The sequence below is a fragment of the Anomaloglossus baeobatrachus genome, unplaced genomic scaffold (assembly GCF_048569485.1).
Source record: "Anomaloglossus baeobatrachus isolate aAnoBae1 unplaced genomic scaffold, aAnoBae1.hap1 Scaffold_4526, whole genome shotgun sequence".
NCBI lineage: Eukaryota > Metazoa > Chordata > Amphibia > Anura > Aromobatidae > Anomaloglossus > Anomaloglossus baeobatrachus.
This window is the reverse complement of record NW_027443865.1, coordinates 1-15,777: the sequence shown is the minus strand read 5'-3', so window position 1 is coordinate 15,777 and position 15,777 is coordinate 1. Positions and strand designations below refer to the sequence as shown.

The 15,777-nt window shown below is 46.3% G+C and overlaps 10 non-coding genes across 10 annotated transcripts; all 10 read right to left on the bottom strand.

The window, feature by feature from the left end:
- Nucleotides 1-100: 100 nt before the first annotated feature.
- LOC142280484 (U2 spliceosomal RNA) lies at nt 101-291 on the bottom strand. The gene has a single exon (XR_012742751.1). It is a non-coding gene; the product is annotated as a U2 spliceosomal RNA (small nuclear RNA).
- Nucleotides 292-1,678: 1,387 nt separating this feature from the next.
- LOC142280483 (U2 spliceosomal RNA) lies at nt 1,679-1,869 on the bottom strand. The gene has a single exon (XR_012742750.1). It is a non-coding gene; the product is annotated as a U2 spliceosomal RNA (small nuclear RNA).
- A 1,387-nt stretch (nt 1,870-3,256) lies between these two features.
- On the bottom strand, nt 3,257-3,447 carry LOC142280482 (U2 spliceosomal RNA). Its single transcript, XR_012742749.1, has one exon. It is a non-coding gene; the product is annotated as a U2 spliceosomal RNA (small nuclear RNA).
- A 1,387-nt stretch (nt 3,448-4,834) lies between these two features.
- LOC142280481 (U2 spliceosomal RNA) lies at nt 4,835-5,025 on the bottom strand. Its single transcript, XR_012742748.1, has one exon. It is a non-coding gene; the product is annotated as a U2 spliceosomal RNA (small nuclear RNA).
- A 1,387-nt stretch (nt 5,026-6,412) lies between these two features.
- LOC142280480 (U2 spliceosomal RNA) lies at nt 6,413-6,603 on the bottom strand. The gene has a single exon (XR_012742747.1). It is a non-coding gene; the product is annotated as a U2 spliceosomal RNA (small nuclear RNA).
- Nucleotides 6,604-7,990: 1,387 nt separating this feature from the next.
- Nucleotides 7,991-8,181, bottom strand: LOC142280499 (U2 spliceosomal RNA). Its single transcript, XR_012742765.1, has one exon. It is a non-coding gene; the product is annotated as a U2 spliceosomal RNA (small nuclear RNA).
- Nucleotides 8,182-9,568: 1,387 nt separating this feature from the next.
- On the bottom strand, nt 9,569-9,759 carry LOC142280498 (U2 spliceosomal RNA). The gene has a single exon (XR_012742764.1). It is a non-coding gene; the product is annotated as a U2 spliceosomal RNA (small nuclear RNA).
- Nucleotides 9,760-11,146: 1,387 nt separating this feature from the next.
- Nucleotides 11,147-11,337, bottom strand: LOC142280497 (U2 spliceosomal RNA). The gene has a single exon (XR_012742763.1). It is a non-coding gene; the product is annotated as a U2 spliceosomal RNA (small nuclear RNA).
- Nucleotides 11,338-12,724: 1,387 nt separating this feature from the next.
- On the bottom strand, nt 12,725-12,915 carry LOC142280490 (U2 spliceosomal RNA). Its single transcript, XR_012742757.1, has one exon. It is a non-coding gene; the product is annotated as a U2 spliceosomal RNA (small nuclear RNA).
- A 1,387-nt stretch (nt 12,916-14,302) lies between these two features.
- Nucleotides 14,303-14,493, bottom strand: LOC142280479 (U2 spliceosomal RNA). The gene has a single exon (XR_012742746.1). It is a non-coding gene; the product is annotated as a U2 spliceosomal RNA (small nuclear RNA).
- Nucleotides 14,494-15,777: the final 1,284 nt, after the last annotated feature.

Below are 15,777 nucleotides of genomic sequence, written 5' to 3'. Positions count from 1 at the left end.
AATTGAGGTGCATATGAAGACGTATGCTTTCTTCCAATTCATTAAATCGGGCTAATATGAATCAGGTGAATTGAGTTCTGCTTTTGGAAACTGGGTTAAGAAGGGGTGCACCGTTCCTGGAGGTACTGCAATACCAGGTCAATGCGTGGAGTGGACAGAGCAAGCTCTTTTTCCATCTCCCTGTTCTAAAAATCCATTTAATATATGGTCCCCAGATAGGGGACGTATCAGATATTAAACTGATAAGAACAGATACTACACTTGATCTTAGCCAAAAGGCCGAGAAGCGATAACCAGAATTGGTTTGGGCCTCGAGTGGCACCCTGGCCTATGCCGGACACATCTTAGGGAGAGAGAGCGAGAGGGAGACAAACCCACGCCTACACAAGACATTTTGTCACCCAAGCCAACCCTTGAAAAGGCTGCTTTGCAGAGCAAAAACAAGAAGAATGGTGCGTTTTGCAGCCGCCGCCCACTGCAATGAATCTGAATAACTCCTCCTTTAGGGCGCAAGCAACTCCCCTCCCCCTTGCAGTCTTTCCAATTCACGATACAAAAAGACGGACAGGACAGGTTGCCTGACTTTCCGTCACTGCCACCCTTTGCCATCCTTACCCGTAGAAAGCCCTTTCATCATCCCCAAACCCTAATCTTTTCCCTTTCCTTCCCAGCCCCCAAACCCTGCCCTCTGTACCTTTCTCACCACCCGCTTCCCTTCTCCTGTCATCCCCCTACCACCCGGGAAAAAAAGAGATTGCCCCCTCCTTCCACTAGCCCACCCTCCCACCCAAAGAACAACTTCTTCTGCGCAGCTTGTTTTCTAGGCAGCAGCGCTATTGTGATGTCATCGGGGGGCATTGTGACAAGCCGCCAGTGTTCCGTCTCTTCATGTTGTGCACAGTTCAAACGGAAAATACATCAACAGGCAGACTACAGAAAAGCTTACTATCAAAGGTTAGAGGGGGGCTTTCTCAGAGGGCTTTTTACAGTTTTTCTATTCCCAATTAGCCGTTTAAGTGTACTTATTGAAAGTAGTAATTCTTTCATAGGCCGCCCTTTCTTAGTATTTGACGTTCCTTATATTGCGGTATGAGGCTTCGCAGTAGGTTGCAAACATTCATCACCCATGACTGTCCCCAATTGAGCTCAGAAGCTCAATGTCTATCATGACCTCTCTTTTAGAATGTCCAAGAGCAAGCAAACTATTCCTCCAGGAGAGGGCGCCAACAGACTACTAAAGAGATCATCATTACTCAAAGAAAACCCCAAAAACCAATGCATGATAGGAATAAACAGGTAACTTTCTTTGGAGTGGAAGCGGAGAGATCGCACCAGATGCCAATTCTAGATCTTATCACACCTGTGGTCACTGCAGCAGCAGGTGAATCCACTTTGTCCAAAAGGGATCTATTCCATTCAATTGCAAATGATCTAGATAAGACAGAGAACTGCAGCACGGGGACATAGCCGAGTTGGTCAGGTTGAGTGGTGATGAGTTTGCTATTTGGATGAATAAAGAAAGTCAAAAGTGTGAAAGATAAAAAACAAAAGGAGGAAGTGTGAAAAGTGAATGGGCCAAATTGAGGTGCATATGAAGACGTATGCTTTCTTCCAATTCATTAAATCGGGCTAATATGAATCAGGTGAATTGAGTTCTGCTTTTGGAAACTGGGTTAAGAAGGGGTGCACCGTTCCTGGAGGTACTGCAATACCAGGTCAATGCGTGGAGTGGACAGAGCAAGCTCTTTTTCCATCTCCCTGTTCTAAAAATCCATTTAATATATGGTCCCCAGATAGGGGACGTATCAGATATTAAACTGATAAGAACAGATACTACACTTGATCTTAGCCAAAAGGCCGAGAAGCGATAACCAGAATTGGTTTGGGCCTCGAGTGGCACCCTGGCCTATGCCGGACACATCTTAGGGAGAGAGAGCGAGAGGGAGACAAACCCACGCCTACACAAGACATTTTGTCACCCAAGCCAACCCTTGAAAAGGCTGCTTTGCAGAGCAAAAACAAGAAGAATGGTGCGTTTTGCAGCCGCCGCCCACTGCAATGAATCTGAATAACTCCTCCTTTAGGGCGCAAGCAACTCCCCTCCCCCTTGCAGTCTTTCCAATTCACGATACAAAAAGACGGACAGGACAGGTTGCCTGACTTTCCGTCACTGCCACCCTTTGCCATCCTTACCCGTAGAAAGCCCTTTCATCATCCCCAAACCCTAATCTTTTCCCTTTCCTTCCCAGCCCCCAAACCCTGCCCTCTGTACCTTTCTCACCACCCGCTTCCCTTCTCCTGTCATCCCCCTACCACCCGGGAAAAAAAGAGATTGCCCCCTCCTTCCACTAGCCCACCCTCCCACCCAAAGAACAACTTCTTCTGCGCAGCTTGTTTTCTAGGCAGCAGCGCTATTGTGATGTCATCGGGGGGCATTGTGACAAGCCGCCAGTGTTCCGTCTCTTCATGTTGTGCACAGTTCAAACGGAAAATACATCAACAGGCAGACTACAGAAAAGCTTACTATCAAAGGTTAGAGGGGGGCTTTCTCAGAGGGCTTTTTACAGTTTTTCTATTCCCAATTAGCCGTTTAAGTGTACTTATTGAAAGTAGTAATTCTTTCATAGGCCGCCCTTTCTTAGTATTTGACGTTCCTTATATTGCGGTATGAGGCTTCGCAGTAGGTTGCAAACATTCATCACCCATGACTGTCCCCAATTGAGCTCAGAAGCTCAATGTCTATCATGACCTCTCTTTTAGAATGTCCAAGAGCAAGCAAACTATTCCTCCAGGAGAGGGCGCCAACAGACTACTAAAGAGATCATCATTACTCAAAGAAAACCCCAAAAACCAATGCATGATAGGAATAAACAGGTAACTTTCTTTGGAGTGGAAGCGGAGAGATCGCACCAGATGCCAATTCTAGATCTTATCACACCTGTGGTCACTGCAGCAGCAGGTGAATCCACTTTGTCCAAAAGGGATCTATTCCATTCAATTGCAAATGATCTAGATAAGACAGAGAACTGCAGCACGGGGACATAGCCGAGTTGGTCAGGTTGAGTGGTGATGAGTTTGCTATTTGGATGAATAAAGAAAGTCAAAAGTGTGAAAGATAAAAAACAAAAGGAGGAAGTGTGAAAAGTGAATGGGCCAAATTGAGGTGCATATGAAGACGTATGCTTTCTTCCAATTCATTAAATCGGGCTAATATGAATCAGGTGAATTGAGTTCTGCTTTTGGAAACTGGGTTAAGAAGGGGTGCACCGTTCCTGGAGGTACTGCAATACCAGGTCAATGCGTGGAGTGGACAGAGCAAGCTCTTTTTCCATCTCCCTGTTCTAAAAATCCATTTAATATATGGTCCCCAGATAGGGGACGTATCAGATATTAAACTGATAAGAACAGATACTACACTTGATCTTAGCCAAAAGGCCGAGAAGCGATAACCAGAATTGGTTTGGGCCTCGAGTGGCACCCTGGCCTATGCCGGACACATCTTAGGGAGAGAGAGCGAGAGGGAGACAAACCCACGCCTACACAAGACATTTTGTCACCCAAGCCAACCCTTGAAAAGGCTGCTTTGCAGAGCAAAAACAAGAAGAATGGTGCGTTTTGCAGCCGCCGCCCACTGCAATGAATCTGAATAACTCCTCCTTTAGGGCGCAAGCAACTCCCCTCCCCCTTGCAGTCTTTCCAATTCACGATACAAAAAGACGGACAGGACAGGTTGCCTGACTTTCCGTCACTGCCACCCTTTGCCATCCTTACCCGTAGAAAGCCCTTTCATCATCCCCAAACCCTAATCTTTTCCCTTTCCTTCCCAGCCCCCAAACCCTGCCCTCTGTACCTTTCTCACCACCCGCTTCCCTTCTCCTGTCATCCCCCTACCACCCGGGAAAAAAAGAGATTGCCCCCTCCTTCCACTAGCCCACCCTCCCACCCAAAGAACAACTTCTTCTGCGCAGCTTGTTTTCTAGGCAGCAGCGCTATTGTGATGTCATCGGGGGGCATTGTGACAAGCCGCCAGTGTTCCGTCTCTTCATGTTGTGCACAGTTCAAACGGAAAATACATCAACAGGCAGACTACAGAAAAGCTTACTATCAAAGGTTAGAGGGGGGCTTTCTCAGAGGGCTTTTTACAGTTTTTCTATTCCCAATTAGCCGTTTAAGTGTACTTATTGAAAGTAGTAATTCTTTCATAGGCCGCCCTTTCTTAGTATTTGACGTTCCTTATATTGCGGTATGAGGCTTCGCAGTAGGTTGCAAACATTCATCACCCATGACTGTCCCCAATTGAGCTCAGAAGCTCAATGTCTATCATGACCTCTCTTTTAGAATGTCCAAGAGCAAGCAAACTATTCCTCCAGGAGAGGGCGCCAACAGACTACTAAAGAGATCATCATTACTCAAAGAAAACCCCAAAAACCAATGCATGATAGGAATAAACAGGTAACTTTCTTTGGAGTGGAAGCGGAGAGATCGCACCAGATGCCAATTCTAGATCTTATCACACCTGTGGTCACTGCAGCAGCAGGTGAATCCACTTTGTCCAAAAGGGATCTATTCCATTCAATTGCAAATGATCTAGATAAGACAGAGAACTGCAGCACGGGGACATAGCCGAGTTGGTCAGGTTGAGTGGTGATGAGTTTGCTATTTGGATGAATAAAGAAAGTCAAAAGTGTGAAAGATAAAAAACAAAAGGAGGAAGTGTGAAAAGTGAATGGGCCAAATTGAGGTGCATATGAAGACGTATGCTTTCTTCCAATTCATTAAATCGGGCTAATATGAATCAGGTGAATTGAGTTCTGCTTTTGGAAACTGGGTTAAGAAGGGGTGCACCGTTCCTGGAGGTACTGCAATACCAGGTCAATGCGTGGAGTGGACAGAGCAAGCTCTTTTTCCATCTCCCTGTTCTAAAAATCCATTTAATATATGGTCCCCAGATAGGGGACGTATCAGATATTAAACTGATAAGAACAGATACTACACTTGATCTTAGCCAAAAGGCCGAGAAGCGATAACCAGAATTGGTTTGGGCCTCGAGTGGCACCCTGGCCTATGCCGGACACATCTTAGGGAGAGAGAGCGAGAGGGAGACAAACCCACGCCTACACAAGACATTTTGTCACCCAAGCCAACCCTTGAAAAGGCTGCTTTGCAGAGCAAAAACAAGAAGAATGGTGCGTTTTGCAGCCGCCGCCCACTGCAATGAATCTGAATAACTCCTCCTTTAGGGCGCAAGCAACTCCCCTCCCCCTTGCAGTCTTTCCAATTCACGATACAAAAAGACGGACAGGACAGGTTGCCTGACTTTCCGTCACTGCCACCCTTTGCCATCCTTACCCGTAGAAAGCCCTTTCATCATCCCCAAACCCTAATCTTTTCCCTTTCCTTCCCAGCCCCCAAACCCTGCCCTCTGTACCTTTCTCACCACCCGCTTCCCTTCTCCTGTCATCCCCCTACCACCCGGGAAAAAAAGAGATTGCCCCCTCCTTCCACTAGCCCACCCTCCCACCCAAAGAACAACTTCTTCTGCGCAGCTTGTTTTCTAGGCAGCAGCGCTATTGTGATGTCATCGGGGGGCATTGTGACAAGCCGCCAGTGTTCCGTCTCTTCATGTTGTGCACAGTTCAAACGGAAAATACATCAACAGGCAGACTACAGAAAAGCTTACTATCAAAGGTTAGAGGGGGGCTTTCTCAGAGGGCTTTTTACAGTTTTTCTATTCCCAATTAGCCGTTTAAGTGTACTTATTGAAAGTAGTAATTCTTTCATAGGCCGCCCTTTCTTAGTATTTGACGTTCCTTATATTGCGGTATGAGGCTTCGCAGTAGGTTGCAAACATTCATCACCCATGACTGTCCCCAATTGAGCTCAGAAGCTCAATGTCTATCATGACCTCTCTTTTAGAATGTCCAAGAGCAAGCAAACTATTCCTCCAGGAGAGGGCGCCAACAGACTACTAAAGAGATCATCATTACTCAAAGAAAACCCCAAAAACCAATGCATGATAGGAATAAACAGGTAACTTTCTTTGGAGTGGAAGCGGAGAGATCGCACCAGATGCCAATTCTAGATCTTATCACACCTGTGGTCACTGCAGCAGCAGGTGAATCCACTTTGTCCAAAAGGGATCTATTCCATTCAATTGCAAATGATCTAGATAAGACAGAGAACTGCAGCACGGGGACATAGCCGAGTTGGTCAGGTTGAGTGGTGATGAGTTTGCTATTTGGATGAATAAAGAAAGTCAAAAGTGTGAAAGATAAAAAACAAAAGGAGGAAGTGTGAAAAGTGAATGGGCCAAATTGAGGTGCATATGAAGACGTATGCTTTCTTCCAATTCATTAAATCGGGCTAATATGAATCAGGTGAATTGAGTTCTGCTTTTGGAAACTGGGTTAAGAAGGGGTGCACCGTTCCTGGAGGTACTGCAATACCAGGTCAATGCGTGGAGTGGACAGAGCAAGCTCTTTTTCCATCTCCCTGTTCTAAAAATCCATTTAATATATGGTCCCCAGATAGGGGACGTATCAGATATTAAACTGATAAGAACAGATACTACACTTGATCTTAGCCAAAAGGCCGAGAAGCGATAACCAGAATTGGTTTGGGCCTCGAGTGGCACCCTGGCCTATGCCGGACACATCTTAGGGAGAGAGAGCGAGAGGGAGACAAACCCACGCCTACACAAGACATTTTGTCACCCAAGCCAACCCTTGAAAAGGCTGCTTTGCAGAGCAAAAACAAGAAGAATGGTGCGTTTTGCAGCCGCCGCCCACTGCAATGAATCTGAATAACTCCTCCTTTAGGGCGCAAGCAACTCCCCTCCCCCTTGCAGTCTTTCCAATTCACGATACAAAAAGACGGACAGGACAGGTTGCCTGACTTTCCGTCACTGCCACCCTTTGCCATCCTTACCCGTAGAAAGCCCTTTCATCATCCCCAAACCCTAATCTTTTCCCTTTCCTTCCCAGCCCCCAAACCCTGCCCTCTGTACCTTTCTCACCACCCGCTTCCCTTCTCCTGTCATCCCCCTACCACCCGGGAAAAAAAGAGATTGCCCCCTCCTTCCACTAGCCCACCCTCCCACCCAAAGAACAACTTCTTCTGCGCAGCTTGTTTTCTAGGCAGCAGCGCTATTGTGATGTCATCGGGGGGCATTGTGACAAGCCGCCAGTGTTCCGTCTCTTCATGTTGTGCACAGTTCAAACGGAAAATACATCAACAGGCAGACTACAGAAAAGCTTACTATCAAAGGTTAGAGGGGGGCTTTCTCAGAGGGCTTTTTACAGTTTTTCTATTCCCAATTAGCCGTTTAAGTGTACTTATTGAAAGTAGTAATTCTTTCATAGGCCGCCCTTTCTTAGTATTTGACGTTCCTTATATTGCGGTATGAGGCTTCGCAGTAGGTTGCAAACATTCATCACCCATGACTGTCCCCAATTGAGCTCAGAAGCTCAATGTCTATCATGACCTCTCTTTTAGAATGTCCAAGAGCAAGCAAACTATTCCTCCAGGAGAGGGCGCCAACAGACTACTAAAGAGATCATCATTACTCAAAGAAAACCCCAAAAACCAATGCATGATAGGAATAAACAGGTAACTTTCTTTGGAGTGGAAGCGGAGAGATCGCACCAGATGCCAATTCTAGATCTTATCACACCTGTGGTCACTGCAGCAGCAGGTGAATCCACTTTGTCCAAAAGGGATCTATTCCATTCAATTGCAAATGATCTAGATAAGACAGAGAACTGCAGCACGGGGACATAGCCGAGTTGGTCAGGTTGAGTGGTGATGAGTTTGCTATTTGGATGAATAAAGAAAGTCAAAAGTGTGAAAGATAAAAAACAAAAGGAGGAAGTGTGAAAAGTGAATGGGCCAAATTGAGGTGCATATGAAGACGTATGCTTTCTTCCAATTCATTAAATCGGGCTAATATGAATCAGGTGAATTGAGTTCTGCTTTTGGAAACTGGGTTAAGAAGGGGTGCACCGTTCCTGGAGGTACTGCAATACCAGGTCAATGCGTGGAGTGGACAGAGCAAGCTCTTTTTCCATCTCCCTGTTCTAAAAATCCATTTAATATATGGTCCCCAGATAGGGGACGTATCAGATATTAAACTGATAAGAACAGATACTACACTTGATCTTAGCCAAAAGGCCGAGAAGCGATAACCAGAATTGGTTTGGGCCTCGAGTGGCACCCTGGCCTATGCCGGACACATCTTAGGGAGAGAGAGCGAGAGGGAGACAAACCCACGCCTACACAAGACATTTTGTCACCCAAGCCAACCCTTGAAAAGGCTGCTTTGCAGAGCAAAAACAAGAAGAATGGTGCGTTTTGCAGCCGCCGCCCACTGCAATGAATCTGAATAACTCCTCCTTTAGGGCGCAAGCAACTCCCCTCCCCCTTGCAGTCTTTCCAATTCACGATACAAAAAGACGGACAGGACAGGTTGCCTGACTTTCCGTCACTGCCACCCTTTGCCATCCTTACCCGTAGAAAGCCCTTTCATCATCCCCAAACCCTAATCTTTTCCCTTTCCTTCCCAGCCCCCAAACCCTGCCCTCTGTACCTTTCTCACCACCCGCTTCCCTTCTCCTGTCATCCCCCTACCACCCGGGAAAAAAAGAGATTGCCCCCTCCTTCCACTAGCCCACCCTCCCACCCAAAGAACAACTTCTTCTGCGCAGCTTGTTTTCTAGGCAGCAGCGCTATTGTGATGTCATCGGGGGGCATTGTGACAAGCCGCCAGTGTTCCGTCTCTTCATGTTGTGCACAGTTCAAACGGAAAATACATCAACAGGCAGACTACAGAAAAGCTTACTATCAAAGGTTAGAGGGGGGCTTTCTCAGAGGGCTTTTTACAGTTTTTCTATTCCCAATTAGCCGTTTAAGTGTACTTATTGAAAGTAGTAATTCTTTCATAGGCCGCCCTTTCTTAGTATTTGACGTTCCTTATATTGCGGTATGAGGCTTCGCAGTAGGTTGCAAACATTCATCACCCATGACTGTCCCCAATTGAGCTCAGAAGCTCAATGTCTATCATGACCTCTCTTTTAGAATGTCCAAGAGCAAGCAAACTATTCCTCCAGGAGAGGGCGCCAACAGACTACTAAAGAGATCATCATTACTCAAAGAAAACCCCAAAAACCAATGCATGATAGGAATAAACAGGTAACTTTCTTTGGAGTGGAAGCGGAGAGATCGCACCAGATGCCAATTCTAGATCTTATCACACCTGTGGTCACTGCAGCAGCAGGTGAATCCACTTTGTCCAAAAGGGATCTATTCCATTCAATTGCAAATGATCTAGATAAGACAGAGAACTGCAGCACGGGGACATAGCCGAGTTGGTCAGGTTGAGTGGTGATGAGTTTGCTATTTGGATGAATAAAGAAAGTCAAAAGTGTGAAAGATAAAAAACAAAAGGAGGAAGTGTGAAAAGTGAATGGGCCAAATTGAGGTGCATATGAAGACGTATGCTTTCTTCCAATTCATTAAATCGGGCTAATATGAATCAGGTGAATTGAGTTCTGCTTTTGGAAACTGGGTTAAGAAGGGGTGCACCGTTCCTGGAGGTACTGCAATACCAGGTCAATGCGTGGAGTGGACAGAGCAAGCTCTTTTTCCATCTCCCTGTTCTAAAAATCCATTTAATATATGGTCCCCAGATAGGGGACGTATCAGATATTAAACTGATAAGAACAGATACTACACTTGATCTTAGCCAAAAGGCCGAGAAGCGATAACCAGAATTGGTTTGGGCCTCGAGTGGCACCCTGGCCTATGCCGGACACATCTTAGGGAGAGAGAGCGAGAGGGAGACAAACCCACGCCTACACAAGACATTTTGTCACCCAAGCCAACCCTTGAAAAGGCTGCTTTGCAGAGCAAAAACAAGAAGAATGGTGCGTTTTGCAGCCGCCGCCCACTGCAATGAATCTGAATAACTCCTCCTTTAGGGCGCAAGCAACTCCCCTCCCCCTTGCAGTCTTTCCAATTCACGATACAAAAAGACGGACAGGACAGGTTGCCTGACTTTCCGTCACTGCCACCCTTTGCCATCCTTACCCGTAGAAAGCCCTTTCATCATCCCCAAACCCTAATCTTTTCCCTTTCCTTCCCAGCCCCCAAACCCTGCCCTCTGTACCTTTCTCACCACCCGCTTCCCTTCTCCTGTCATCCCCCTACCACCCGGGAAAAAAAGAGATTGCCCCCTCCTTCCACTAGCCCACCCTCCCACCCAAAGAACAACTTCTTCTGCGCAGCTTGTTTTCTAGGCAGCAGCGCTATTGTGATGTCATCGGGGGGCATTGTGACAAGCCGCCAGTGTTCCGTCTCTTCATGTTGTGCACAGTTCAAACGGAAAATACATCAACAGGCAGACTACAGAAAAGCTTACTATCAAAGGTTAGAGGGGGGCTTTCTCAGAGGGCTTTTTACAGTTTTTCTATTCCCAATTAGCCGTTTAAGTGTACTTATTGAAAGTAGTAATTCTTTCATAGGCCGCCCTTTCTTAGTATTTGACGTTCCTTATATTGCGGTATGAGGCTTCGCAGTAGGTTGCAAACATTCATCACCCATGACTGTCCCCAATTGAGCTCAGAAGCTCAATGTCTATCATGACCTCTCTTTTAGAATGTCCAAGAGCAAGCAAACTATTCCTCCAGGAGAGGGCGCCAACAGACTACTAAAGAGATCATCATTACTCAAAGAAAACCCCAAAAACCAATGCATGATAGGAATAAACAGGTAACTTTCTTTGGAGTGGAAGCGGAGAGATCGCACCAGATGCCAATTCTAGATCTTATCACACCTGTGGTCACTGCAGCAGCAGGTGAATCCACTTTGTCCAAAAGGGATCTATTCCATTCAATTGCAAATGATCTAGATAAGACAGAGAACTGCAGCACGGGGACATAGCCGAGTTGGTCAGGTTGAGTGGTGATGAGTTTGCTATTTGGATGAATAAAGAAAGTCAAAAGTGTGAAAGATAAAAAACAAAAGGAGGAAGTGTGAAAAGTGAATGGGCCAAATTGAGGTGCATATGAAGACGTATGCTTTCTTCCAATTCATTAAATCGGGCTAATATGAATCAGGTGAATTGAGTTCTGCTTTTGGAAACTGGGTTAAGAAGGGGTGCACCGTTCCTGGAGGTACTGCAATACCAGGTCAATGCGTGGAGTGGACAGAGCAAGCTCTTTTTCCATCTCCCTGTTCTAAAAATCCATTTAATATATGGTCCCCAGATAGGGGACGTATCAGATATTAAACTGATAAGAACAGATACTACACTTGATCTTAGCCAAAAGGCCGAGAAGCGATAACCAGAATTGGTTTGGGCCTCGAGTGGCACCCTGGCCTATGCCGGACACATCTTAGGGAGAGAGAGCGAGAGGGAGACAAACCCACGCCTACACAAGACATTTTGTCACCCAAGCCAACCCTTGAAAAGGCTGCTTTGCAGAGCAAAAACAAGAAGAATGGTGCGTTTTGCAGCCGCCGCCCACTGCAATGAATCTGAATAACTCCTCCTTTAGGGCGCAAGCAACTCCCCTCCCCCTTGCAGTCTTTCCAATTCACGATACAAAAAGACGGACAGGACAGGTTGCCTGACTTTCCGTCACTGCCACCCTTTGCCATCCTTACCCGTAGAAAGCCCTTTCATCATCCCCAAACCCTAATCTTTTCCCTTTCCTTCCCAGCCCCCAAACCCTGCCCTCTGTACCTTTCTCACCACCCGCTTCCCTTCTCCTGTCATCCCCCTACCACCCGGGAAAAAAAGAGATTGCCCCCTCCTTCCACTAGCCCACCCTCCCACCCAAAGAACAACTTCTTCTGCGCAGCTTGTTTTCTAGGCAGCAGCGCTATTGTGATGTCATCGGGGGGCATTGTGACAAGCCGCCAGTGTTCCGTCTCTTCATGTTGTGCACAGTTCAAACGGAAAATACATCAACAGGCAGACTACAGAAAAGCTTACTATCAAAGGTTAGAGGGGGGCTTTCTCAGAGGGCTTTTTACAGTTTTTCTATTCCCAATTAGCCGTTTAAGTGTACTTATTGAAAGTAGTAATTCTTTCATAGGCCGCCCTTTCTTAGTATTTGACGTTCCTTATATTGCGGTATGAGGCTTCGCAGTAGGTTGCAAACATTCATCACCCATGACTGTCCCCAATTGAGCTCAGAAGCTCAATGTCTATCATGACCTCTCTTTTAGAATGTCCAAGAGCAAGCAAACTATTCCTCCAGGAGAGGGCGCCAACAGACTACTAAAGAGATCATCATTACTCAAAGAAAACCCCAAAAACCAATGCATGATAGGAATAAACAGGTAACTTTCTTTGGAGTGGAAGCGGAGAGATCGCACCAGATGCCAATTCTAGATCTTATCACACCTGTGGTCACTGCAGCAGCAGGTGAATCCACTTTGTCCAAAAGGGATCTATTCCATTCAATTGCAAATGATCTAGATAAGACAGAGAACTGCAGCACGGGGACATAGCCGAGTTGGTCAGGTTGAGTGGTGATGAGTTTGCTATTTGGATGAATAAAGAAAGTCAAAAGTGTGAAAGATAAAAAACAAAAGGAGGAAGTGTGAAAAGTGAATGGGCCAAATTGAGGTGCATATGAAGACGTATGCTTTCTTCCAATTCATTAAATCGGGCTAATATGAATCAGGTGAATTGAGTTCTGCTTTTGGAAACTGGGTTAAGAAGGGGTGCACCGTTCCTGGAGGTACTGCAATACCAGGTCAATGCGTGGAGTGGACAGAGCAAGCTCTTTTTCCATCTCCCTGTTCTAAAAATCCATTTAATATATGGTCCCCAGATAGGGGACGTATCAGATATTAAACTGATAAGAACAGATACTACACTTGATCTTAGCCAAAAGGCCGAGAAGCGATAACCAGAATTGGTTTGGGCCTCGCGTGGCACCCTGGCCTATGCCGGACACATCTTAGGGAGAGAGAGCGAGAGGGAGACAAACCCACGCCTACACAAGACATTTTGTCACCCAAGCCAACCCTTGAAAAGGCTGCTTTGCAGAGCAAAAACAAGAAGAATGGTGCGTTTTGCAGCCGCCGCCCACTGCAATGAATCTGAATAACTCCTCCTTTAGGGCGCAAGCAACTCCCCTCCCCCTTGCAGTCTTTCCAATTCACGATACAAAAAGACGGACAGGACAGGTTGCCTGACTTTCCGTCACTGCCACCCTTTGCCATCCTTACCCGTAGAAAGCCCTTTCATCATCCCCAAACCCTAATCTTTTCCCTTTCCTTCCCAGCCCCCAAACCCTGCCCTCTGTACCTTTCTCACCACCCGCTTCCCTTCTCCTGTCATCCCCCTACCACCCGGGAAAAAAAGAGATTGCCCCCTCCTTCCACTAGCCCACCCTCCCACCCAAAGAACAACTTCTTCTGCGCAGCTTGTTTTCTAGGCAGCAGCGCTATTGTGATGTCATCGGGGGGCATTGTGACAAGCCGCCAGTGTTCCGTCTCTTCATGTTGTGCACAGTTCAAACGGAAAATACATCAACAGGCAGACTACAGAAAAGCTTACTATCAAAGGTTAGAGGGGGGCTTTCTCAGAGGGCTTTTTACAGTTTTTCTATTCCCAATTAGCCGTTTAAGTGTACTTATTGAAAGTAGTAATTCTTTCATAGGCCGCCCTTTCTTAGTATTTGACGTTCCTTATATTGCGGTATGAGGCTTCGCAGTAGGTTGCAAACATTCATCACCCATGACTGTCCCCAATTGAGCTCAGAAGCTCAATGTCTATCATGACCTCTCTTTTAGAATGTCCAAGAGCAAGCAAACTATTCCTCCAGGAGAGGGCGCCAACAGACTACTAAAGAGATCATCATTACTCAAAGAAAACCCCAAAAACCAATGCATGATAGGAATAAACAGGTAACTTTCTTTGGAGTGGAAGCGGAGAGATCGCACCAGATGCCAATTCTAGATCTTATCACACCTGTGGTCACTGCAGCAGCAGGTGAATCCACTTTGTCCAAAAGGGATCTATTCCATTCAATTGCAAATGATCTAGATAAGACAGAGAACTGCAGCACGGGGACATAGCCGAGTTGGTCAGGTTGAGTGGTGATGAGTTTGCTATTTGGATGAATAAAGAAAGTCAAAAGTGTGAAAGATAAAAAACAAAAGGAGGAAGTGTGAAAAGTGAATGGGCCAAATTGAGGTGCATATGAAGACGTATGCTTTCTTCCAATTCATTAAATCGGGCTAATATGAATCAGGTGAATTGAGTTCTGCTTTTGGAAACTGGGTTAAGAAGGGGTGCACCGTTCCTGGAGGTACTGCAATACCAGGTCAATGCGTGGAGTGGACAGAGCAAGCTCTTTTTCCATCTCCCTGTTCTAAAAATCCATTTAATATATGGTCCCCAGATAGGGGACGTATCAGATATTAAACTGATAAGAACAGATACTACACTTGATCTTAGCCAAAAGGCCGAGAAGCGATAACCAGAATTGGTTTGGGCCTCGAGTGGCACCCTGGCCTATGCCGGACACATCTTAGGGAGAGAGAGCGAGAGGGAGACAAACCCACGCCTACACAAGACATTTTGTCACCCAAGCCAACCCTTGAAAAGGCTGCTTTGCAGAGCAAAAACAAGAAGAATGGTGCGTTTTGCAGCCGCCGCCCACTGCAATGAATCTGAATAACTCCTCCTTTAGGGCGCAAGCAACTCCCCTCCCCCTTGCAGTCTTTCCAATTCACGATACAAAAAGACGGACAGGACAGGTTGCCTGACTTTCCGTCACTGCCACCCTTTGCCATCCTTACCCGTAGAAAGCCCTTTCATCATCCCCAAACCCTAATCTTTTCCCTTTCCTTCCCAGCCCCCAAACCCTGCCCTCTGTACCTTTCTCACCACCCGCTTCCCTTCTCCTGTCATCCCCCTACCACCCGGGAAAAAAAGAGATTGCCCCCTCCTTCCACTAGCCCACCCTCCCACCCAAAGAACAACTTCTTCTGCGCAGCTTGTTTTCTAGGCAGCAGCGCTATTGTGATGTCATCGGGGGGCATTGTGACAAGCCGCCAGTGTTCCGTCTCTTCATGTTGTGCACAGTTCAAACGGAAAATACATCAACAGGCAGACTACAGAAAAGCTTACTATCAAAGGTTAGAGGGGGGCTTTCTCAGAGGGCTTTTTACAGTTTTTCTATTCCCAATTAGCCGTTTAAGTGTACTTATTGAAAGTAGTAATTCTTTCATAGGCCGCCCTTTCTTAGTATTTGACGTTCCTTATATTGCGGTATGAGGCTTCGCAGTAGGTTGCAAACATTCATCACCCATGACTGTCCCCAATTGAGCTCAGAAGCTCAATGTCTATCATGACCTCTCTTTTAGAATGTCCAAGAGCAAGCAAACTATTCCTCCAGGAGAGGGCGCCAACAGACTACTAAAGAGATCATCATTACTCAAAGAAAACCCCAAAAACCAATGCATGATAGGAATAAACAGGTAACTTTCTTTGGAGTGGAAGCGGAGAGATCGCACCAGATGCCAATTCTAGATCTTATCACACCTGTGGTCACTGCAGCAGCAGGTGAATCCACTTTGTCCAAAAGGGATCTATTCCATTCAATTGCAAATGATCTAGATAAGACAGAGAACTGCAGCACGGGGACATAGCCGAGTTGGTCAGGTTGAGTGGTGATGAGTTTGCTATTTGGATGAATAAAGAAAGTCAAAAGTGTGAAAGATAAAAAACAAAAGGAGGAAGTGTGAAAAGTGAATGGG